General features: G+C 39.4%; 1 long non-coding RNA gene across 1 annotated transcript in view; it reads right to left on the reverse strand.

Moving 5' to 3' along the window:
- LOC125162617 (uncharacterized) overlaps positions 1–22,114 on the reverse strand; it is a 29,696-nt gene extending 7,582 nt beyond the window's left edge. Inside the window, exons 1-2 of the long non-coding RNA XR_007151104.1 lie at positions 21,978–22,114; positions 9,694–9,804 (exon numbers count right to left, since the gene is read on the reverse strand). This is a non-coding gene — a long non-coding RNA (uncharacterized LOC125162617). The remainder of the gene's footprint in view (positions 1–9,693; positions 9,805–21,977) is intronic.
- Positions 22,115–23,533: the final 1,419 nt, after the last annotated feature.

Below are 23,533 nucleotides of genomic sequence, written 5' to 3' on the forward strand. Positions count from 1 at the left end.
GAACTAGGTTGTCCTGCATACATGGTCTATCTTAGAATGCCTAGTGCAATAGAAAAAAATATTTCTATGTGTATATTCTACTTAACACTATGAATATTTCTATATTCTACTTACCACCATGGAGAGAATATATCATATTCAATGGGACAGATAGATAATAATCATCATCACTGGGGCGCCTGGGTGGTTCAGTAGGTTAAATGTCTGACTCCTGCTTTCAGTTCAGGTCATGATCTCACAGTTCACGGGTTCAAGCCCCACATCGGGCTCCTCTCTGATGGTGCAGAACCTGCCTGGGATTCTCTCTCTCTCTCTCTCTCTCTCTCCCTCTCTCTCTCTCTCTGCCCCTCACCTACTCATGTTCTCCCTCTCCTCTCTTTCAAAATAAACTTTTAAAAAATAATAATAACCACCATTTATTGTACATGCTATGTGCCACTGTTCTAGATACTTAATGAGCTGTATCTCATTTTATCCTCACAACAACCCCCTGAGTTAGCTATTATTGCTCCCATTTAGAGAAAAGGAAATTGAGCTTGATCTACTAAGTTTAAGTTATTTGCCCAAGATCACATGGCTATAATTGGCCAAGCCAGGATTCTAGCCCATGTGACTCCAGATCTACCATTTTACCATAACTGTTAGATCACACTGTTCCAGTACAGTGTTGAACCCTTATTAAGTGTCACTTAGATAATGAATGGATTGGTTTGTTTTTTAGTAAGCAAAACTGAGATCACAGCCCATTTCTTAGGATCTGTTACTAAAATGACAAGACCATACTGCCCTTTATCTCTCAGCTTCAGTGACATTGGCCACTGGCTATTTTCAAAGTAAATAAGAATATCTGACATTTACATTGTGGTATAAACCCTATAAAAATTTTTTTCTCAAACTTATCACATATATCATGAGCACTGAAGCCCATACATATACACAGAAAAATGAATGCAAAACACTTAATAAATACAAATTCGATTTGTGGTAAAGGCCAGACACTCGTAGTATTCAATTTTTCTATAACCTGTCACTTAAAGCTTTATTTTTACTTCTACAGAAGTAAAACAGTGATTTGGTTTTTCCACACTTTCATTTGTTTGTTTGTTTATCACTTCTATAATGGAAATTTTCAAAGATACACAAAAGTAGGGAGAACAGAACCTCTGAGTATCATTCAGCTTCAACAATGATCATTTTCTCAGTAAGTTTGATGACATGATTTCTGATGGAGTTATCTCTTAAATCCTTTCTGATATAATTACTACTTAATTCAGATATTATCTTGGTGTTTCCATATCATTGGCATAATTATTGCCATATACTAATTACATGTAGCATGGCTATTACATAGGACATTTGATAAACTATTAAATGCTACTGTTTAAGTTAGCTCACTATAGCCCGCAAAGTACTTCTGTTTTACCTGGAAATATGATAATTATGAGTTTTAAGTTTTGCCTAATATTGGGTTTGAAAATGAACCTATTTGGTATCTGTTGCCCCCATTGGGTTGGTCCATGTTTAACCACACTGACCATCCAATTTTAACCCTCTTTCTGTTAACACTGAAACAGAGAAGAAATTTATCCTCTGCAAAAATAATCAGAACAGAAAATGCAGCTGCTGGAATAATGACAGTGTGCATAATAATGTAATTCACAGCTATTTGTAGTGGGCCCATTCAGATAAATTATCTGATGCTTGTAATCCCACAAGTTTGATGCTAGTGTGGGCCAGGTGACTTTCCTGGTTCTGATCTTTAGCCGGCCTTTTTCATGACATGACAAAGTGGATCAGGTAAAACAGCATGAATATTCGACCCAAATCTATCCTACTACTGGATAAAACAAGTAAAAACAGTAAGCACAAAACTACACTTAACTCTTTGTATTCTTAAGAGTAGAATCATAAAATAGTATTTTTGTATAAATAGCTAGTTTTTCTGTTTTTAATATCTTTTTTATTATTTTTATCTTCTCAGTTAAATTGGTAGATGTCAAATCCTTAATAATCTGGAATTGGTTTAATAAAACCTGATAGTGCTATTTGTTCCTTCCTACCCTTCCTTTTTTTTTTTTTTTTTTTTTTGGTGGTCACTTACTCCAGTAACTATAATTTTATAACTCAGATTTCTGAGTTATATTTCAAACTACTTGGTGAATTAATTGTTTTAATCCAGAAGTAGGCTTCACACCTAGTGCAGAGCCCAATGCAGGGCCTCCACTCATGATCCTGAGATCAAGACCTGAGCTGAGATCAAGAGTCAGACACTTAGCTGACTGAGCCACCGAAGCGCCCCTATAATTAACATATTTTTTAAGATCTTATTTTTAAGTAATCTCTACACCCAAAGTGGGGCTCAAACTCACAACCCCAAGGTCAAGAGTCTCATGCTCTATCAACTGAGCCAACCAGCCACCCCTACAATTAACATTTTAAATTATTTTCTTATAATTATTTCTTTTAGATATTTGAATCTTGACAGGTATTCACCTTCCTAATAAAAATACTGTTCAACATTTGTTTGTTTGTTTTTTTAATTTTTAACGTTTATTTATTTTTTGAGAGACAGAGAGAGACAGAGTGGGCAAGAGGCATAGACAGAGGGAGACACAGAATGTGAAGCAGGCTTCAGGTTCTGGGCTTGAACTTATAAACCACGAGATCATGACCTGAGTCGAAGTCAAATGCCACACCGACTGAGTCACCCAGGCACCCCAACATTTGGTATATTTTTAATTAAAAATAACTATATCCCGGGGCACCTGGGTGGCTCAGTCAGTTAAGCGTCTGACTTTGGCTCAGGTGATGATCTCATGGTTCATGAGTTCAAGCCCCGCATCAGGCTCTGTGCTGACAGCTCGAAGTCTGGAGCCTGCTTCCTATTCTGTGTCTTCCTCTCTCTCTCTGCCCCTCCACCACTCATGCTTCTCTCTCTCAAAAATAAATAAACATTTAAAAAAATAGATAAATAAAATAAAATCACCTTTAAAAAGATAATAACTCTATCCTATTTATGAGAGACACCCTTAAAACAACATATCAAAGAAATGTCAAAACTAAAGGAATGGAAAAAGATTCACTAGGAAAATGCTAATGAAAAGTGGATATAGCACTGTCATAATCACTATTCTACTTGGAGATTATTCCATACAGCATTATACTATTATAAATATGTAACTGTTGTGTGTGCTAAGCAATCTGAAGAAAAAAAGGTAATAGTGATACCTTCCTAAACCCATTGTATCATCCTTGCCTATCCCCCACTCCACGGCCTATAGGATCTTCCACAACTCCACAGACATATCCCTTCATGCTTCTCCTTCAAAATCTAACACTGAATAAAACCAACTACACTTGTAACTGGAGCTCAACCAACTTTAAAGTCAACAACCTTGATCTTCCCCCAAGCCCAGTGAGATCCTCTGCCCCAAACTGGCCCCTTGAAAGCCTGACCACGTCAGATTCTATTACAGGCCCAAGCTCAGGCTGAACCTGCAGCCAGTGAGAGGTTTCCCATGCTCCTAAGTCTCCAACCAATTATGTGGAGACCTCCAGACCTTGACCTCCAGTCATACCACAGGGGCTCTGAGCTTTTCCTCCTCCGTGTATCATTTAAGTGCTGGCCTAACTGTGGTAGTCCTCCCTCCTCTTCTCTTCAATCCCAAAAAATTACATTTACACCCCAGGTTTATTCCTCCCAAATTCATATTACACTGATGTTACATTCTTATTCTGTTTTCCAAACTTGGGTTACCACCTCTAGTTGTTTTTTGCTTTTTGTTTTTTTAATCTTGACTGTCATCCACAGCAAAACAAAACAAAACAAAACACCAAAAACATTTTATATTGTGACAAGGTGCATACAAAAGTTTTTCCTAAATAATACTTAGTTCCTTACCACATGGCAATACAATCTGATATTTTCTTTGTTATTCTAGTAAAAAAAATCAGCCACTAAACTGATTCCCCTAACCACTAATAGGCCAAGACCCTCAGTTTGAAAACCCTTGATCTAAAGAGCCCCCAAGACTCTTTTGGCATCTTATTTATCAGAACCAGGTCAGATAACATGAAGGCATCTTTAAAACAATCACTAAGTTCTTGGATTTTCTAAGAATCCTTTTCCATTGAACAACAATCTCCAAGATATAAAAGAGGTACTTTAGTTGTTGGAATTGGTAGAGATTATTTAAAGCCTTCTAGAAAATATTCACAATCTGAAATCTTGTTAAAGAGCACAGGATTGAAAGTCGGGAAACCTGAGTCCTTCTCTCATCCTGCCACTCAATGTTAGGAAGTAAATCACTCAGCCTCTCTGAACCAACAGGTCTTGATCATGTAAATCCAATGACATATAAACACTATAAATCTAATGATTCACTCACTCATTCATTTGCTCATTCATTTGACAAATGCTTCATTAAGTATGTGCCAGATAGGTCTCTCACTACTCATCTGACAATTCAAACTGGGAGGGCCAATGTTATAAATTCATCACACATCACATGTGATCATATGCCAGGGTTCTTTCTCATCAAATTTATGCTTCATCAGGCACCACAGGGGAATGAGCTGCTTTATATAAGCACATTACTCAGAAAAATGATGCTCATTTATATAAACCACTTAATAAAAATCTCTCTAAAATGTAATAAAAAGTTATATTGTACCTAATTTCATTAATGGCTTAATGAGTTAACTCCAATAGTAAGGAGCTTAATTTTAAGATTTATGAGTTCTTATACTAGTTAAATTTGAGATGTCAAAAAATGTAATTTTTGCTCTAATTCCATTTTCTTTGGTTCCCCCCCACCACTTTTTAACTCTTTTAGTTCCAATGTCACAATAGTAGGTGAGTTGGCACAATCAGTGGCTAGAGTATTACTAAAAGCCAGTCACTCAACTGTACATAAGTGATTGTACGACATTAAATATCACACAAAATCCAAATTAAATGTATCCCTAAATCCCCAATTCAGTATATAAATTTCCACAGCCATTCTAATGCCCCATGATGTAAGGGAAAGTGTGATGGAAGAGGAGTTAGAAGAAAAAAGCATCTTAACTGATTGCTCATTTTACAAAAGCACATGGCCATGTGAACACATCATTAGGGACCCCACACCCAAGGCTTTGGAAGGGAGTTGTACAACTCAAGGGGCCTGCAACTTAAGCTTCACTAGTTCATGGTAAATCTGCTTCTACAAATATTAATTATTGAGTGATGGAGTGAATATGGTAAGCTTATTATGAGCATGACTCTGGTTCAATGGATGTTTGATTTTTAACTTCACTTACTAGTTTATGACTGAGAGGAGATTAATTTCTCTGTGCTTTTTTTTTTAATCTGTGAAAAGGGATAATAATATCTAACACATAGGGCCCTTCTGAGTTACTGAAAGATAAAATGTATAAAGCACATAGTTTGGTGCCTGGCAGATGATTAATGCAAATAAGTAAGACCAATACTTATGTTATGTGATAATGACGGTGAGGATGATGACAGTGCTATATTGAATAGGACAAGGCAATCAGAGGATAATGAGAGGTATAATGCTTTTTGATCCTATAATGTTCTGCAAACAACTGGGATTTTAAAAATTCCTTTGGTTGATTTGGTTTTAGTTTCCAAAGTCTTTCAAAATTCTGCAATAAAATTTCCTATTCTACATCCCTCTATAAAACCTTTGTTTTTTGCATAACTGAAGGTTATAGCAGCAAGGACAAGTTTAGGATGGAAGGAACATTCTGCCATCCACTTCTTGGCTCCATTTATGGTCACTCCCTCACTCTTTTATCAGTTTACCAGTGTTTGGAAATGGCTAAATGCTAGGCTCACGCATTTAGGAGCATTAGGAACCTCCAAAATGCTTGTTCATTGATTCAAAGACTTCCCAAGCCCTCCTCTACCAGAAGTTCTTTAGAAGAGAAAGATGCAAGTGTATATACTTATCTATATGGAACACTTGTAACTCATATACATATATATAAAGTAGTATATACATATGTGTATCTATACACACACCCATACATATCTAAATGTATTTCAGTGTCTAGTGGATAAGTTTAGTGTTTTGAGAAGGTGAAAAAGTGATATTTATTACAAATGTTCTAGAAGTAGAGATGAAAATCTCTGCTTTGGGGAAAAGTTGTCAAAATGGAACCTGCAAAATGTAAACCATAAGCAAGAATCCATCTACTATTCCTGGAGACAACTGCGAAGCCAAGTACAGGCAATTGTAAAGCATTTGAAAATCTAAAATGTTAAGCCTTTCCTTCAGGGACACAAATTGGGAGTATTATTGGCAGGACTACATGCTTTCTGAGTAAGAGAGCTGTTTTTGATTTTTATTTTTCTAATTGCCTATGTAGACTGGAATGTCCCTGAAAGTGATGGTTCTTTCAAGAGGTATTGTATTTTTGTTAAAGCATTTGCCCATGGGAAATTTTAAGACTACACTGTAGGAAGGCTAACATGCAGGTCTGAACTTCTCTTTCCCCCACGCTAGAAGAAAAGCTGTGAAAAGGACTTAAGAGTGTGGAAATAACAGAAAATGTATATATTAGCCTCTGCCTCCAGTTCCTAGCACAGAGCTTCTAAAACTTTTGCCTTGTAATTTCCTAAGTGATAGGAGTATCTTTTGTTCTAATGAGGCAATGGTTGGTGGGCTCCAGATGGGGGCTGGTCACCAGAAAAACCAAGCCATGATTAGAAACTTAGAACTTTCAGCGCCCCCCCCCCCCGCCCCCATCCTCTAGGAAGAGGAGGCTGGAAATAGAGTTAATGATCATTCATGCCTACATGATGAAGCCTCCATAAAAGTCCCAAAAGTATGAGGTCCAAAGAGCTTCCAGCTTGCTGAACACAAGGAGGACTGAGGATGGAGGTACTGGGAGGGTGGCACCTGGCAAGGACATGGAAACTCCGTGCCCCTCCCCCTATACCTTGTCTTTGGCATCTCTTCCATCTGGATGTTAATCTGTATCCTTTATCACTTCCTTTTAGAATAAACTGGTAAAGGTAAATTAGGTATTTCTCTGAGTTCTGTGAGTCATTCTAGCAAATTATCAAACCGAAGGAATATGACATGAGATTCAGAGATGATCAGTCAGAAGTACAAATGACAACCGGGAACTGAGATTGGCATCTGAAGGGGGGGTGATCAGTCTTGTGGGACTGAACCCTTACCCTATGGGATCTGACATTAACTTCAAGTAGTGTCATATTTGAGTTAAATTATGGGATACTCAGCAGGTGTCAGAGAATTGCCTGATGTGTGGGAAACCCACACATGTGGTGTCAGAAGTGAAGTGTGGTAGTAGAGTGAGAGCAGAGGAAAAACAGAGAGTATTTTTCCCATACAGAGTAGTTTGGCCCAGTGTTGTATGAACTACATGGCAGATTGGGGTAGGGGTGTCCCCAGTAGCATTATTCAAGACACAGTTATCAGCTTTGGAAGTAGTCTGTCATTCATAGTGATTGCTTTATCCTGACCATATGGAGTCAGACCACACCTTGGAATATCCAAAATATATAAAGAACTCTTAAAACTCAATAATAAGTAAACAGGGGCGCCTGGGTGGCGCAGTCGGTTAAGCGTCCGACTTCAGCCAGGTCATGATCTTGCGGTCCGTGAGTTCGAGCCCCGCGTCAGGCTCTGGGATGATGGCTCAGAGCCTGGAGCCTGCTTCCGATTCTGTGTCTCCCTCTCTCTCTGCCCCTCCCCCATTCATGCTCTGTCTCTGTCCCAAAAATAAATAAACGTTGAAAAAAAAATTTTTTTAATAAAAAAAAAAAAATAAGTAAACAAACAACACAAAAAATTTTCAAATGGGCAAAAGACCTGAAAAGACACTTCACAGAGAAGATCTAAAGCTGGCAAATAAGCACACTGAAAATATACTCTACATCATTCACTATTAGGGAAATATCCAGGAAAATCACAGTGATTCTGCTACCCTTATTAGAATGGCTAAGATATAAAGCTGGCCGTACTAAGAATCAGCAAGAACATATGGATCAACTAGAACTTTCATACATTGCTAGTGGGAACACAATATGATACAATTAATGTGGGAAACAAAGGCAGAAGGAAATGGCAGATAGAATTACATTTCCTTATAACCGGCAGCCCATTGACAAATACTTCAGGCTGGCAAAGTAAAAGGTTTCTCCCAGAATTCCCTACAGTCTTAATATTAAAACAACCTTCGCTTGACAATACCTAGGCCTCCAAGTATCCTCTGAGTCTTCTTTAGCATATGAAAATCTCATTGCAAATTTCCCCTGGACTTTACCTCTCCCAACTCCCAAATATATAACCAGTCTCTCCACAGCATCAGGGGCAGCCCTTCCTGCCCACGGGTCCTGTCCCTGTGCTTTAATAAAATCACCTTTTTACACCAAGGACGACTTCAAGAATTCTTTCTTGGCCATTGGCTCCAGACCTCACAAACCCCACAATCACCCCCCAAAATCTCATCACAATCATTGGAAAACTTGGCAATTTCTTAAAAATTAACTATAAACCTATCATCTGACCCAGCCATTCTACTTCCAGGTATTTACCCAAGAGAGATGAAAGTACAGGATCATACAAAGAATTATATGCAAATCTTCACAGCAGCATTGTAATAATAGCCCCTAAACTAGAAACAATCCAAAATGTCTCAACAGTAGAATGGATAAGGAAATTGCAACATATACACAAAATGGAATACAACAGTAGTAAAAAGGAAAAAATTACTGATACACACAAAAAAAATGGATGGATCCCAAAACAACTACAGTTGAGTGAAAAAAGCCAGACAAAAAGGAGTACATATTATATGATCCCATTTATAGAAAGTTATAGAAAATGCAAACTAAACTGACAGAAATTAGTGGTTAAGGATGGCAATGAGAGCAGGGGGGAGGAATTACAAAGAAGCATGAGGAAACTTTTTGAGGGTGATGGGTCTGCTCATTGTCTTGATTTGGTGATGGTTTCTCAGACTATACATAAATTAAAACATATCAAATTGTACACTTTAAATATGAACCCTTTATTGTATGTCAATCTCTGACATTAAAGGTGTTAGAAGCAGCGTATTTTCAACTTAATGTGCTTAAAAAAATTTTTTTTGAAGCACAACATATATAGTATTCACTTCTTCTTAGCCAGATCCTATAAAAAGGCCCACAGTCACTCCAATACCACCAGAGACAGGGAGAGTATAATGGAGCGAAAGTAGTAGAAACAGACAGAAATCTGAAATGATTGCAGTTAAAACACTTACAACTTTTACCAAAACATACACCCATTTGAATGCACTGCTAGGGCTTCTCCCAGGGCCTTGGAAGAAGCCACTTTGGAAGCGAGGGACTGATGAAAATAACAAGCCTTCCTAACAAGTGCTCCTTGGATTTGGGGGAGTTGGGGAGGAGCATGTGAATTCAGCAAAGGAATAGACTCCCCAGTTCCATGGCCTCAGAGGTGTGGTTTGGATATTTAGGTGCATGGCCTTGTTCTGAGGTCACAAGCTAGTGAAGCCTGAGGACATATCAATTACTCAAGGAATGGGGCAAGTTTTGGAATGTCAGTGGCACCATCCTCTGGAGTTTATGCATGATCAGCCAGCGCAGACCTTCATAGTCGCTCAGGAGATATATTCGTGTGCTTAGGCACAAGGGTGTAAGACAAGACTCACAGATTCTATTACTGTGCTGCTGCTGCTGCTGTTGCTGCTGCTGCTGCTGCTTCTATTTGCTGATTTGTGACCTGAGGCAGATCATATAATCTCTGGGTATTGGTTTCAACACTAGTAAAATAGAATAACAAGAATTACCTATTTGTGGGGTATACTGAGATCTTCCCACAGAAATCATTTTTATCCTTATTCTGAAATCTTGCTGATGGCTGGTATTGTCTAAAGTTCCTTTTGCAGTTGGAAGAAACAGAAACAGGGAAGTGAAGGAGAATTAGATAGCATAGGCAGGTACCCCCAGTTGGGGCAGCACTTCACAGGGTTGGGACTACTGATGTACTCTCCTCACTACAAGGAGACCTCACTGAGCCTTAGAAGGAGCCTGTGCTGGTGAAGTCCTGAAACATAATCCTCATTTGCTTCAAATTAAATCTACCTCTGTCTAGAGGCTTTTTATTACATTCCCCCCCCCCTTTTTTTTTAGTTTATTTATTTTGAGAGCAAGAGAGTGTGCATACGCATAAGCAAAGGACAGGCAGAGAGAGAGGGAGAGAGAATATCAAGCAGGCTCCACACAGCACAGAGCCCAATGCGGGGCTCAAACTCACGAACCATAAGATCATGATCTGAGCCGAAACCAAGAGTCAGATGCTTAACCAACTAAGACACCCAGCACTCAGAGCATCGGACTCTTGATTTTGGCTCAGGGTATGATTTCATGGTTTCCAAGTTTGAGTCCCAAGACGGGCTCTGAGTGGACAGGATGGAGCCTGCTTCAGATTCTCTCTCTGCCTCGCTCTCTGCCCCTCCCCCCACCCAAAATAAATAAATAAACATTTTTTAAAAAAATTCAAATCAGGGGTGCCTGGGTGGCTCAGCTGGTTAAGCATCAGACTTAAGCTCAGGTCATGGTCTCCCAGTTCGTGAGTTTGAGCCCCACAGTAGACAGAGCCCACTTTGGCTTCTCTGTCCCCCTCTCTCTCTGCCCCCCCCCCACTTGTGTTTTTCTCTCTCTCTCAAAAATATATAAACATTAAAAAATAATAAAATAAGGGGCACCTGGGTGCATCAATTGGTTGAGCAGCCGACTTTGGCTCAGGTCATGATCTCACAGTTTGTGGGTTCAAGCCCCACATTGGGCTCTGTGCTGACAGCTCAGAGCCTGGAGCCTGCTTCGGATTCTGTATCTCCCTCTCTCTCTGCCCCTCTTCCATTCCTGCTCTCTCTCTCTCTCTCTCTCTTTCTCTCTCTCTCAAAATTAAATACACATTAAAAATTTTTTTAAATAAAATAAAATAAAAAATTCAAATCAGAGGTACCTTTTGTTATCACTCTGTACTAAACAGTTAACACACATTATTTAATCTTCAAAACAACACTAGAGGTCAATTTTAATATTTCCATTTTATAGAGAAGGCTTAGAGAAGTTAAGTTACTTACCCAAAGTCACACAAATGACATTACTATGATAACAATGGCAAGTAAAGTCTGACAATTTTTCATTATTTTGTGTATAGATACAACACCTTCAGTAATTAATTTATATTGGCATTATTTGAAAATAGCTCAGCAAGGATTCTAAATAGGCTGTTGAACAGGAATCATCTTGTTTTGAAAACAACTTCTGTATATTTTTATAGCATTTATCACAAAGTGTTTTCATTGGATTTTGCCCATATTCTCTGAGGCAAGCAAGCAGACATTCTAGAAAAGGAAAATGAGGCATAGCACATGGTCTCTATGTTGCAACCTCTGTTGCTCTCTGACCCGTGTGCTTCCATGTCTGGGCCCCACACTTGAATAAAAATCCTTTGAGGGATGGGGTTCTGCCTATATCCTTTTTATAGCCTAGTGCCAGCACTGTGGGAACTCCATAAACATTTTAAACAGTTTTATTGAAGTATAAATGACTTTAATAAACTGTACATATTTAAAGTGTTAAGTTTTGCCATATGTACACATCTGTGAGACTAAAACTACAATCAAGATATTCAATATATCAAATATATCCATCACTCCTGAAAGTTTCCATGAGCATTTATGAATGAACAAAACCCAATTCTTTAGACTCCTAGGCTGGTGCTCCTCTTATACTTGATAAAAGTCTATGCTTTAATATGTTATCTGTGCCTGTTTATGCTGTTGTAAATTTATGGAAAAGAACATAATTGAAGATAAAACATTTTATTTGTAGAAGCCTAGAACATATACTGCATGCAGCATATATGGAGTCTGCCATTTGGGAATTAGATCACCCTGCCTGCTTCCTGATGAATTACCAACTCACCGTCCTTCCAGAGACCTTGCCCTGGTCCTGCTCTTAGGTCCTAGGAGGATCCAAGTTTGTTGTTTTTATAATTACTTCCCTTTTTGCTTTCTGCTTAGACAGTTCTAAGCAGTACCCTTGCCCAATTTGTTGTCTCAATTTCTGTTTATCTGCTGAGAGTGGTGGTGAAACTCCTGGGCTCCTGAGCCAGACTTGAACCCTGAGCCTGTGTTCAAATGCCAATTCTACTACCTATAAGCTAGGGCTTTGGGCAGGTTACCTCTCTGCATAGAGCCTGGTAGATTAGCAGTAAATTTTTGGTGTTACATAGAACTATTTTCTCTGAAAACTGGCCTATATACTATTCAGCCCACATGGCAGAAATATCCAAAACTCCTGCCTCACAAGATCCCGCCTTCCTCCCACCTGTAGTTTTTACATCTGTACCTTTTAGGCGACTAGTCCATTAAAAAGAGAGAGAGAGAGAGAGAGAGAGAGAGAGACTAATCCCTTAAAAGCAGCATTCTTTGTTTTTTAATGTTTATTTATTTTGAGAGAGACAGAGAGAGAGAGTGAGAGAGAGAGAGAGCAGGGGAAGGGCACAGAGAGAGGAAAGGGCAAAATCCCAAGCAGGCTCTGCACTGTCAGTAGGGAGCCTCATGTGGGGCTCAAACTCACGAACAGTGATATCATGTCCTGAGCCGAAACCAAGAATCAGACATTTAACCAACTGAACCACCCAGGAGCACCTAAAAGCAGCATTCTAACCAATAAAATAATGGTCTAATTTAGAAAGTAATTAGTAAAATTTGTTTTACTTCTCTATTTCTCTCTGGAACCAAGGACTGTTTTGTTTTGTTTTGTTTTGTTTTGTTTTGTTTTGTTCTTAGAGAAAGGGAGAGCATCTTAAGCCAGCTCCACACCCAGCACGGAGCCCAACATGGGGCTCTATCTCACAAACCTGAGATCATGACCTGAAACGAAATCAAGAGTCAGATGCTAAACCAAATGAGTCACCCAGGCATCCCAAGGAATATTTTAAGGTTAATCTACATTAAAGGTGGTTTTTTGTTTTTGGGGTTTTTTTGTTTTTTGTTTTTTGTTTTTGCCAAATATATATTTGTCTGAAGGACAAACTCAGTTCTTATTTCATTCTTCCTATCAGTAGCAGTTGACTTATTTGGTTGTTCTCTTCTTCCTAAAACACTTTCTTCACTTGGTCTCCAAGATACCCCTCTCCCTTGGTTCTCCTCCTACCCCAGTGGCCATTCCTTCTCTGCATTCTTTGTTAAGTTCTCCTTTATCTTCCAATCTCCAAAAATTGGAGTGTCCAGGTCTTATTCCACAGACCTCTTCTCTTCCCTATCTACATATACTCACTCATTAGAGTTCTCACCCAGACCCTGACTTTAAATATCTATATGCTACTGCCTCCCAAATTCATATATCTAGCCTGACTCCTACCCAAATTCCAGACATGTTTACCTATCCAATAGGCTACATAACATCTCCACTGGGATGTGTACAGGCATCTCAAAAAGCCCAAACCTAAACTGTTCATTTTCTGCCATATATTGCTCTTCTTTCATAAAAGTAGTAACACCATTCTCCCACTTGCTCAGGCCCAAACCTTGGAATCATTCTTGACTCCTCTCCTCTCACATCCCACGTCCAATCTATCAGAATATCCAATTAGCTGGACCCACAAAACTTATTCACAATCAAACTATTTCTTCTTACCTCCTCCTCTGCCACCTTAGTCCAAACCCCCATAATCTCATACTCCCCTCACTCAATTTTTTTTACAGTGAAGTGATACTTTTAAAACATAAATTAGATCATGTTACTTTTCTGCTTAAATCTCTTCCATAGCTTAGGGGTGCCTGGATGGCTCGGTGATTTCTGACTGCTGATTTCGGCTCAGGTCATGATCTCACACTTTGTGAGATCAAGTCCCTCATTGGGTTCCATGCGAAACCTGCTTGGGATTCTCTCTCTCTCCCTCTTTCTCTGCCCTTCCCTTGCTCTCTCTCTCTCTCTGTCTCAATAAAAACAAAACAAAACAAACTCTTCCATAGCTTCCCATTTTACTCAGAATGAGAAGTCCTTAACTATGACCTACAAGCCCCTGTATGATCTGTCTCTACAACCACCATCTCTATCAACTCTCTGATTTCATTTCCCCTTGCTCTCTCCCTTGCTCACCCCACTCTATCCACCAGTGTCCCTACACCAAGCATACTCGCAGGGCCTTCATACTTCTAATAGTTTCCAGATATTCATATTTAATTCTCTTATTTCCTTATCAGCTAGGCCTTTCCTAACTATCCCATATAAAATAAATCCTCTCATCTCTTTCAATCCCCTAACCTAATTTATATTGATACATTGAAAAAACACTTTATTTTGAATCAGTTATGGATTTACAGGCAGTTGTAAGAAATAATACAGACAAATTCTGTTTACCCCTTACTCGGTTCCCCCCAGTGGTCACATTTTACAAAACTATAGTACAATATCACAACTAGGATACTGACATTGATACAGTTCAGATACAGAACATTTCCAGTTCCATCACCACAGAGCTTCCTGTTACTCTTTTATATCTTTTATAGCCACACCCACCTCCCTCCAACCTCCACCCCCTCTGTAACCCCTGGCAACCACTAATCTGTTCTCCATTTCTATAGTTTTGCTATTTCAAGAATGTTATATAAATGGAATTATACAGTATTAACCTTTTGGGATTGCCTTTTTCTACTCAGCATAATTCTCTGGAGATTCATCCAAGTTGTTGTGTCATAACATTTTTTTTTACCACCCGACATACACATTTATTTGCTTATTTGGCTAAGTTCCCTGACAAGAGGGGAATCCATTTTGTACACTATACTTATAATGTAGACATGCAATAAATATTTGTTGAATAAATGAAGCCCAAACTCTTTAACATGGCTCATAAAACCCCCAAGTGAAGCATGTTTACTTTTCCAACCTCATCTGTCATTTCCATGATCCCCCTACTCTGCCACCCCACTCCAATACAGACATGCTAGTGAATAGTGCCATTTAGACACACTAAACATCTTGCCTACACACTGTGGTTTTATCATACTTGCTGTTTAGAACAGTGGTTCTCAAACTTTGGTGGGCTTGAGACCACTTGGATGGGCAGGCTTATTAAAACACAGATTGATAGGCTCCACCCCCAGAGTTTTTGATTCAGTAGATCTGTGATAGGGCCCAGGAATCTGCATTTCTGACAAGTTCTCAGGTGATGTTGATGTTGCTGGTCCATGAACCAACCACACTTAGAAAATCACTGTCAGAACATTTTTTATTCCCCTCCCCCATTCACCTGCCTAATTTCTTACTCAACCTTCAGTCCTTCCCTCCCCCCAGAACATGGGGTTCCATGGCACACTGTACTTACCCTTTCACATCACTTATCTCATGATACTGTAATGTCCTATTGATGTGTGCTTCTCTGCCACCAGACTACATCCTCAGTACCTAGCACAGTCTGACACAGAGTAGGCACTCAATGTATATGATGACTGAATAGGTTCCTTAATTCGGGTACTTTAAAAGACTCAACTGAAACAATTATCTTCACAGTCAGGATATTTAGAGGGAAGGGAGTCTATGTACTAGAAATAAAAACATCAAGGATCCCTTCATTGATAGGCCTAAGGAAAAATACAGCAACTTTTTATGTTAAGATTTTCTAGGAACTGTTAGTGAAATTCTTTTCAACCAAAGCACCACACACTGAAGTAATGACTGAAGACAAAGCTTAAGAATGCAAGTCAAGATACTTAACCCATTACTTTTTCAATAATTACTTCAAAGTCTGTATTTTGTCCTTCTAAAAGTGTACTCCTTTGCCTTTAGACTAAACATCCTAAACCATAGGACTATCTAACATAGCCAGGACTTCAAAGAACTCTTTAATTGACCCCCAGAGCTGGCCAGATGTTGAAATCTGAACATATCTGCTTACACAGGTCTATAAGCCATTATCTAAAATTCCAAAATCTGGGGCACCTGGGTGGCTCAGTCAGTTGGGCAGCTGACTACAGCTCTCAGGTCATGATCTCGTGGTCTGTGAGTTCTAGCCCCGCATCGGGCTCTGTGCTGACAGCTCAGAGCCTAGAGCCTGCTTCCAATTCTGTGTCTCCCTCTCTCTCTGCCCCTTCCCTGCTTGCTCTCTGTCTCTCTCTCATTCTCAAAAATAATAAACATTAAAAAATAAAATAAAATAAAATTCCAAAATCTAAAAAAGCTTTAGAAACCTAAAGTTTTTCATAAGGCTGAGTCAAACTCATTTGGCAGCAAATCTTACCTGAACATATATATGGATATTATATAGGTTATATAGCCTTTATTTATCCTGCTTAGGGTTCATACTAATGTATTTTTGTTACATGACTATTAATATGTTTGATTATAAGATGCTGCTCCAGACCCTGCTGAGGTGTTACAGAAAATATGGTACATGCATTATACTCCTGTCTAAAGTCTTAACAATTCTGAGTTCTGAAACACATCTGGCCAAAGGTTTTGGATAAAGGATAATATGCCCATATTAAGAGTGAGATATCAATTTCTCTTAATCTTTATTTTGTTGTCTACTGTATTCAAAATATTTACCCAGGAGCGCCTGGGTGGCTCAGTCACTTAAGCATCCGACTTCGGCTCAGGTCATGATCTCACGGTCCATTCGAGCCCCGCGTCGGGCTCTGTGCTGACAGCTCAGAGCCTGGAGCCTGCTTCAGATTCTGTGTCTCCCTCTCTCTCTGACCCTCCCCCGTTCATGCTCTGTCTCTCTCTGTCTCAAAAATAAATAAACATTAAAAAAAAATTAAAAAATATATATATACCCAGATAATGCCCTCTATTGTCTTATTATTTTATACCTGAGAAATTGGTCTTATTAAAAATAGATTTCCTCATTTTATGTTTTCATATCAGCTAGATGTTGAAAACTCAATGTTTCTATTCATATATGAGACTTTCTTTTCAAAACAGGTTACAGAAAATTCTATACTTCTTTGGGATCCCTGTGGCTCATTTCCAACAGATGAATCATCATCATCCTCACATGAATCATCAGTAGAACAAATGAAAGCAGAGAACAGATATATCTAGTAGGAAACATTATTTTAATAGATAAAACATTATTTTAAAAGAATAATTCACATTTACAAACCATTGACATTTAGCAGTCTCAGTTGATGAAAGCAGAATTTTTTTTAAGTTTATTTAGAGAGTGTGTGTGAGCAGAGGAGGGGCAGAGAGAAAGGGAGAGAGAGAGAATCTCAACCAGGCTATACAGGGCTCCAACCCATGAGCCATGAGATCATGACCTGAGCTGAAGTCAGATGCTTCACTGACTGAGCCACCAAGGCGCCCCAATGGAAGTAGAATTTTTATAGATTAAGATGTAGGGGCACCTGGGTGGCTCAGTCAGCTAAGTGAACCTCTTGGGATCAGGTCATGATCTCATGGTAGGTACATGAGTTTGAGCCTCACTTCAGGCTCTCTGTCAGCACAGAGCCAACTTCAGATCCTATTTCCCTCTCTCTGCCCTTCCTCCACTCACGAGCACACTCCCTCTCTCAAATATAATAAACATTTTTTTTAAAAAGATATAAAGGGAAAAAAATATATAAAGGGGACGACAATGAACAGATTATCATTGTAAAGAGCAAAAAGCAACAAAAATATATTTAGGAATGAACTGAACAAGAAATGTAAAGGATTTATGTAAAGAAAATGCTACTGGGAAACCAAAAGAAAATGGGTAAATTGAAAATGGGCATGTTTTTAGATGGCATAATTGGTTTCAAAAGTAAGGGAAGTCATTCAGGTGAGCTCAAACTGAAAGAGAAGTTTATTTAAAGGAAGAGAGGTAACTGGTATAGATCCCCAAGAACAGAAAAGGCAGTATGTAAGGCCTTAGTAGGAGCAAACCAGGACCTGGAAAGCTCCAGAATCCCAGGCAGCTACCCCTGCACCCTCTTCTGGGCTTCTTAACTCTGCTTCTTTTCTGACTGCCTCTCCACAAGCCTGCTTTGTCTGCACTACCTACTTACTTGTGGGTCAAACATCTCTCCCTGCTTTGCCCTTGTGTCATCACTTTCTAGGTCAAGAGATTAAGTAAGACTATTTACTAATTTCTGGGAGAAACAATCTGATTGGACCAGCTTTTCTACCTACCCTCTAGTCCAATCAGCTATGGCAGAGGAGGGGAGGATCAAGCAGGTATCTACTCATTAAAAGAAGATAAAGATGCATATTGGGACATGGGGGAGTGGTACAGGCAAGTTGAATGGCATGTCCATTATAGATGAGCAGATTCCATATTGTGGAGAGACAATATAACATAGAGGTAAAGAAAATAGCCTCCAGGGGCGCCTGGGTGGCTCAATCAGTTAAGCTTCCAACTCTTGGTCTCAGTTCAGGTTATGATCTTACAGCTCCTGAATTTGAGCCCCATGTCAGGCTCTGTGCTGACAGCTCAGAGCCTGGAGCCTGCTTTGGATTCTGTCTCTGTCTCTGTCTCTGTCTCTCTCTCTCTCTGCCCCTCCCCTGCTTTCTCTCTCCCTCTCTCTCTCAAAAATAAACATAAAAAAAAAAAAAAAGAGTACAGCCTCTGGGGCCAAATTGCCTGAGTCTGACCTTTGACTTTGTCATCTATTAGTTTCCTGACCTTCAACAAGTTATTTACACATGAGTTTCCTCATCTATAAAATGAGGGTGACAATAATAGAGTTGAGAAGATTAAATGACTAACACAAACAAAGCACTCAGTAAAAACTATAGAATTATTTTTATAAAGATGTCCATTTTCCTTAAATTAATCTACGAAATTAATGAAATTCCAATAAAAATCACAACTCTTTTAATTTGACAAAATAAATTTAAAGTTACTATGAAAGAAACAATATATCTATGGCAAGGATGACAAGGTAGAATGGGAAGAATACACAGATTGCTCCAAGTTATTGGTAATGTTCGAGCTCTGAGGTTGGCAGTTTGCTTCATGTTTTTTTTTAATTTTTTTTTTCAACGTTTATTTATTTTTGGGACAGAGAGAGACAGAGCATGAACGGGGGAGGGGCAGAGAGAGAGGGAGACACAGAATCGGAAGCAGGCTCCAGGCTCTGAGCCATCAGCCCAGAGCCTGACGCGGGGCTCGAACTCACGGACCGCGAGATCGTGACCTGGCTGAAGTCGGACGCTTAGCCGACTGCGCCACCCAGGCACCCCCTTTTTTTTTTTTTTTTTAATTTTTTTTTTTTCAACGTTTATTTATTTTTGGGACAGAGAGAGACAGAGCATGAACGGGGGAGGGGCAGAGAGAGAGGGAGACACAGAATCGGAAACAGGCTCCAGGCTCTGTGCTTCATGTTTTTTTAACTTACATATATTACAAAATTTTCTTTTATATGTAATAGATTTTATCAAATAGATTTATAAGAGACAGTTCTTAAGTAAATACTCTGAAAAAGAAGTCTATTACGCAGGAATTTACCCTACCAGAAATATAAAAACAATTAAAAAATATAGTAAAACAATAATATTGCTGTCCAGTTAACAAACAAATCAATGGAACAGAAAATAAAGTACATTTGGAAATTTAGTGCTGTACATAAGTACAATTTTAAATCTATAGGGTAGATTGAGTATTCAATAAATGGTGTGTGGGCAACCAGCAAGTCATGGAGAAAAAAAAAAATCAAACTAGATCCTTCCCTTCCTCCTCATAAATAAACTTTAGATGGATTAAATATTGAAAAAATGTTAAGGATACCTAAAAATGCTAGAAAAAAATACACAGATAAGCCTGACATCAAAGCTAGAAACAGAGGCAAAAACTAAATATATGCCTACATAAAAATGAAAAACTTCCCAACAATTCCATCACCTTAAACTTCTACTTATTTGCACTTACTTATGGTTTCTGATTCTGATTAATTCTACATAAACCGAGTTTTTACACAGTACAAAATTGTATAATTTTATAGTATATACTTTATATAACTTACCACATAGTGTATTTTTTCTTGTACTCCTAATTATTTTTAAATTTAGCCTACAAATCATGTCAAGAGAGTCCATTCTCCTCCACTTTGCTTCCCTCTCTCCCTTTTAAATGATGTTCTTTGAATATTCTGACCATTTGTCCCTTGAACAACACAGGGGTTGGAGACACGGACCCCTCCCAAGTGGAAAATCCACACATAACTTTTAACTCCCCCAAAGCTTTTTTAAAATTTTATTTTAGAGACAGAGAGAGCACAAGCAGGGGAGGGGCAAAGGGAGAGAGAGAGAATTTTTTTTAAGTTTATTTATTTTGAGAGAGAGAGAGAGAGTGCACAAGCAAGGGAAAGGCAGAGAGAGAATCCCAAGCAGGCACAGCCTTGTTAGTGCAGAGCTGGATGCCAGGCTTGATCTCAGGAACCATGAGATCATGACCTGAGCCTGAACCAAAATCAAGAGTCCGAGGCTCAATCGACTGAGCCATCCAGGTGCCCCTCCCCAAAACTTTATTAATAGTCTAAGTTGACTGCCCTCACTCACAACATAAACTGTCAATTAACACATATTTTGTATGTTACATGTATTATATACAGTTTTCTTACAATAAAGTAAACCAGAGAAAAATATTAAGAAAATCATAAGGAAAATACATTTATGATACAGTACTACATTATTGAAAAAAAAAATCCACAGATAAGTGGACCAATGCAATTCACATCTGTGTTGTTCAAGGGGGATCAACTGTATCTTTTCTGAAGTGAATTTTAGTATCATTTTCATGAGATGTATAAAGTTTTTTTTTGTTGTATTTTAATTTAAACTGTAAGTATATTAATAACTTACAGATGAATTGTATTCTTTGCTATCTTAGTCCATCTGGCATCATATATACTTCCTTTTTGTGAGACATTTCTTTTTTTCCTTCGGCAAATGAACACAGGCCATGTTAAAACATGAATTAAGAAATGGTAATAATATTTATAATTATATTTCAGACAGGTTAATACTGCTGATATTAAAAAAAGCACTTGTAACTTCTTAAACGTAAATATTTTAATTTTAAAATAGGCAGAAGTAATTTACTGGCAATTCACAAAAATAGAGCCAATAAATATATGAACGAGGTTCAGTTTTACACTTAGTCAACAAAATGCAAATTAAAACAAGATGACAAAGATGATAAAAATGTTCAAAAGGTGATAAAGATCTCAAAGATTAACAATACTGAAGATTAGCAAGAAGATGAAGACACGGGTGTCATTTACATACTCTGTCGGTGGAAAAGTAATAAATACATTGCCAGGGGAGAGTCTGGTAACATCATCTAGAGTCTTATAAGTGTGCATTCCTTTTGATCCAGTAATTATATTTCTATGAGTTTATTGTAAGGAAATAATCAGGGGTATGTAAAGATTTATGTACGCGAATAATCATTTAGTATTGTTTGTACACGTGAAAAACTGTAGAAGTCCAAGAATTTAGGGACTGGCTGAACAAGTTTGTACACGTAAAATCATTAAATGCCATTACATCCCCACAGAATTAAAAATGATTATCTATTTGAATTTACCTGGAAAGATAGACGCTTTTGGGACACCGTAACACGCTCACATTTTTCTATTAAAAACAAAAAATAGGGGCGCCTGGATGGCTCAGTTGGTTAAGTGTCTGACTTCTGCTTAGGTCATGATCTCAGGATTCACAGGTTGGAGCCCTGCGTCCAGCTCTGAGCTGACAGCTGAGAGCCTGGAGCCTGCTTCGTATTGTGTCTCCTGCTCTCTCTGCCCCTACCTCACTCACGCTCTCTCAAAAATAAATAAACATTAAAAAAATTTTTTAAAACAAAAAAAACACTTTATGTGTATATGTGAAAAGTCTCCAAGTTTACATAGCAGTGTGTTAATACTGTTATTTCTGGGTGGCGAGATTGTGGGTGGGTTTAACTTTCTTTTATAAACGTTTATGTACTTACTATCAGTTTTGCAGGGAGCAGGCACTTTTTGAAAGCAGTTTTCTTCTTACAATCATAAAATACAAGGAAACTATTGATTTGAGGGGAGAAAACGGGCTAGGACCTGCAGGGGCGGGGCACGCTGAAGTGGTTCCCGAACGTTGGAGCCTCGCCCTGCTGCTCCCCCGCAGCACGCAGACCGGAAACACGCCACGCGGGAACTGGGGAATTCTGGGTAGCGCGCGGATGTGCATTACCTCACGAGGAGAACTTACCATTTGAAAGAAGAACTAATGCCTCATTCGTTTAACACAACGTCTGCTACTAACTTAAGCCCAGCCAAGAGGCGTTTCATTATCCTGAGATGCGAGTGGGGGAAGCCTGGAGAGTGTAAGGGGTTTTCTTGACAATGAAAAACCCTACATCACTCCCCACCCTTCCCCCACCACCCACTTTCCCTCCTTTGGGAGAGGCTTTGAGGCCGCCCCTGGAAAGGGCGTCTCTAGGGGCGATGACTGAAAGACACTAAGCGGTGGGAATGTCCGCTAGCGGGCTATTGTATTCGAATGCCGCCCTTAAAGGACAGACGCGCGCGGACCTGGGGGCGTAGAGGCTGGGCACTTTCTGATTGGCTGGCGGCTTCTACGGCCGGGCGCGCGCGGGCAGAACGGGCGGCGTCCCGCGCGTGCGCGCTGGCCTGTCTCCCTCCTATCCTTTTGGGGGCGTCTGTCTGGGAACTGGGTGGTGGGAGGACCTTGAGTTGGAAGCGGGTTAATCTTCCTCGCACCCGTAGTTAGCAGGCTGCAGAAGTCAACTGACGCTTTCCCTTGAGGCTGGAGCCACGCCGGACGCGGGACTGCGGAGAAGGGGAGGCGAAGCCAGGCAGAAAGGTCGCGTCAGCGGCGGGCAGTTGCCTGGATAGCAGAGGACTGGGAAGGCGGGAGGTTAGGGACCGACTGCACGGAACAACTCTGCTAGAGACCTCTCTGGACATCGAAACTAAGGGAGACTTTTGGGTGGGGAGGCCCGGGAGATGAACAGGCCCACGCCCCAGTACTCGCGTGGGAACCAGATAGACTTGACTGAGCTTGTGTTTGGGATGGAAGTTGATAACCAGTTTTTGAAAGAATGTAATTCAAAATGAGTGGTCGTTGGGCTTGAGGTATCAGGACATTTAGATAGAAATGTTGATGGGACCTCCTGTAAGGCAATTTTTGTGAATTAGTCTGTAGGAAATGGGTCCCTGATTTGTGTTGTAAAATTCATTCTGTCCTATTTGGCTGATTATCTAACTTTCTGGTGGTTAGTAGCTTTACTGTAAGAGTCTAATGATTCAGTCCCAGAGAGTGGACAAGAAATCACACAAGTTTTAGGAGGGTAATACCTCCGCTAGAGGTCTGGAAACCAGCTAAGGCTTCCAGATCAAAGATTTCTAGACCATCTGGTGAATGATGTTAAAAGGAAAAATTAAGAGTTTGCTCTTCTGTGAAACTCAAGGTTTAAGTACCTGTTTGTCTTTTTTTCTTTAAAGTCTTTTTTTATTTTGAGACAGAGTGTGAGCGGGGGAGGGGCAGGGA

Source organism: Prionailurus viverrinus, chromosome A3 (assembly GCF_022837055.1).
Source record: "Prionailurus viverrinus isolate Anna chromosome A3, UM_Priviv_1.0, whole genome shotgun sequence".
Classification (NCBI taxonomy): domain Eukaryota; kingdom Metazoa; phylum Chordata; class Mammalia; order Carnivora; family Felidae; genus Prionailurus; species Prionailurus viverrinus.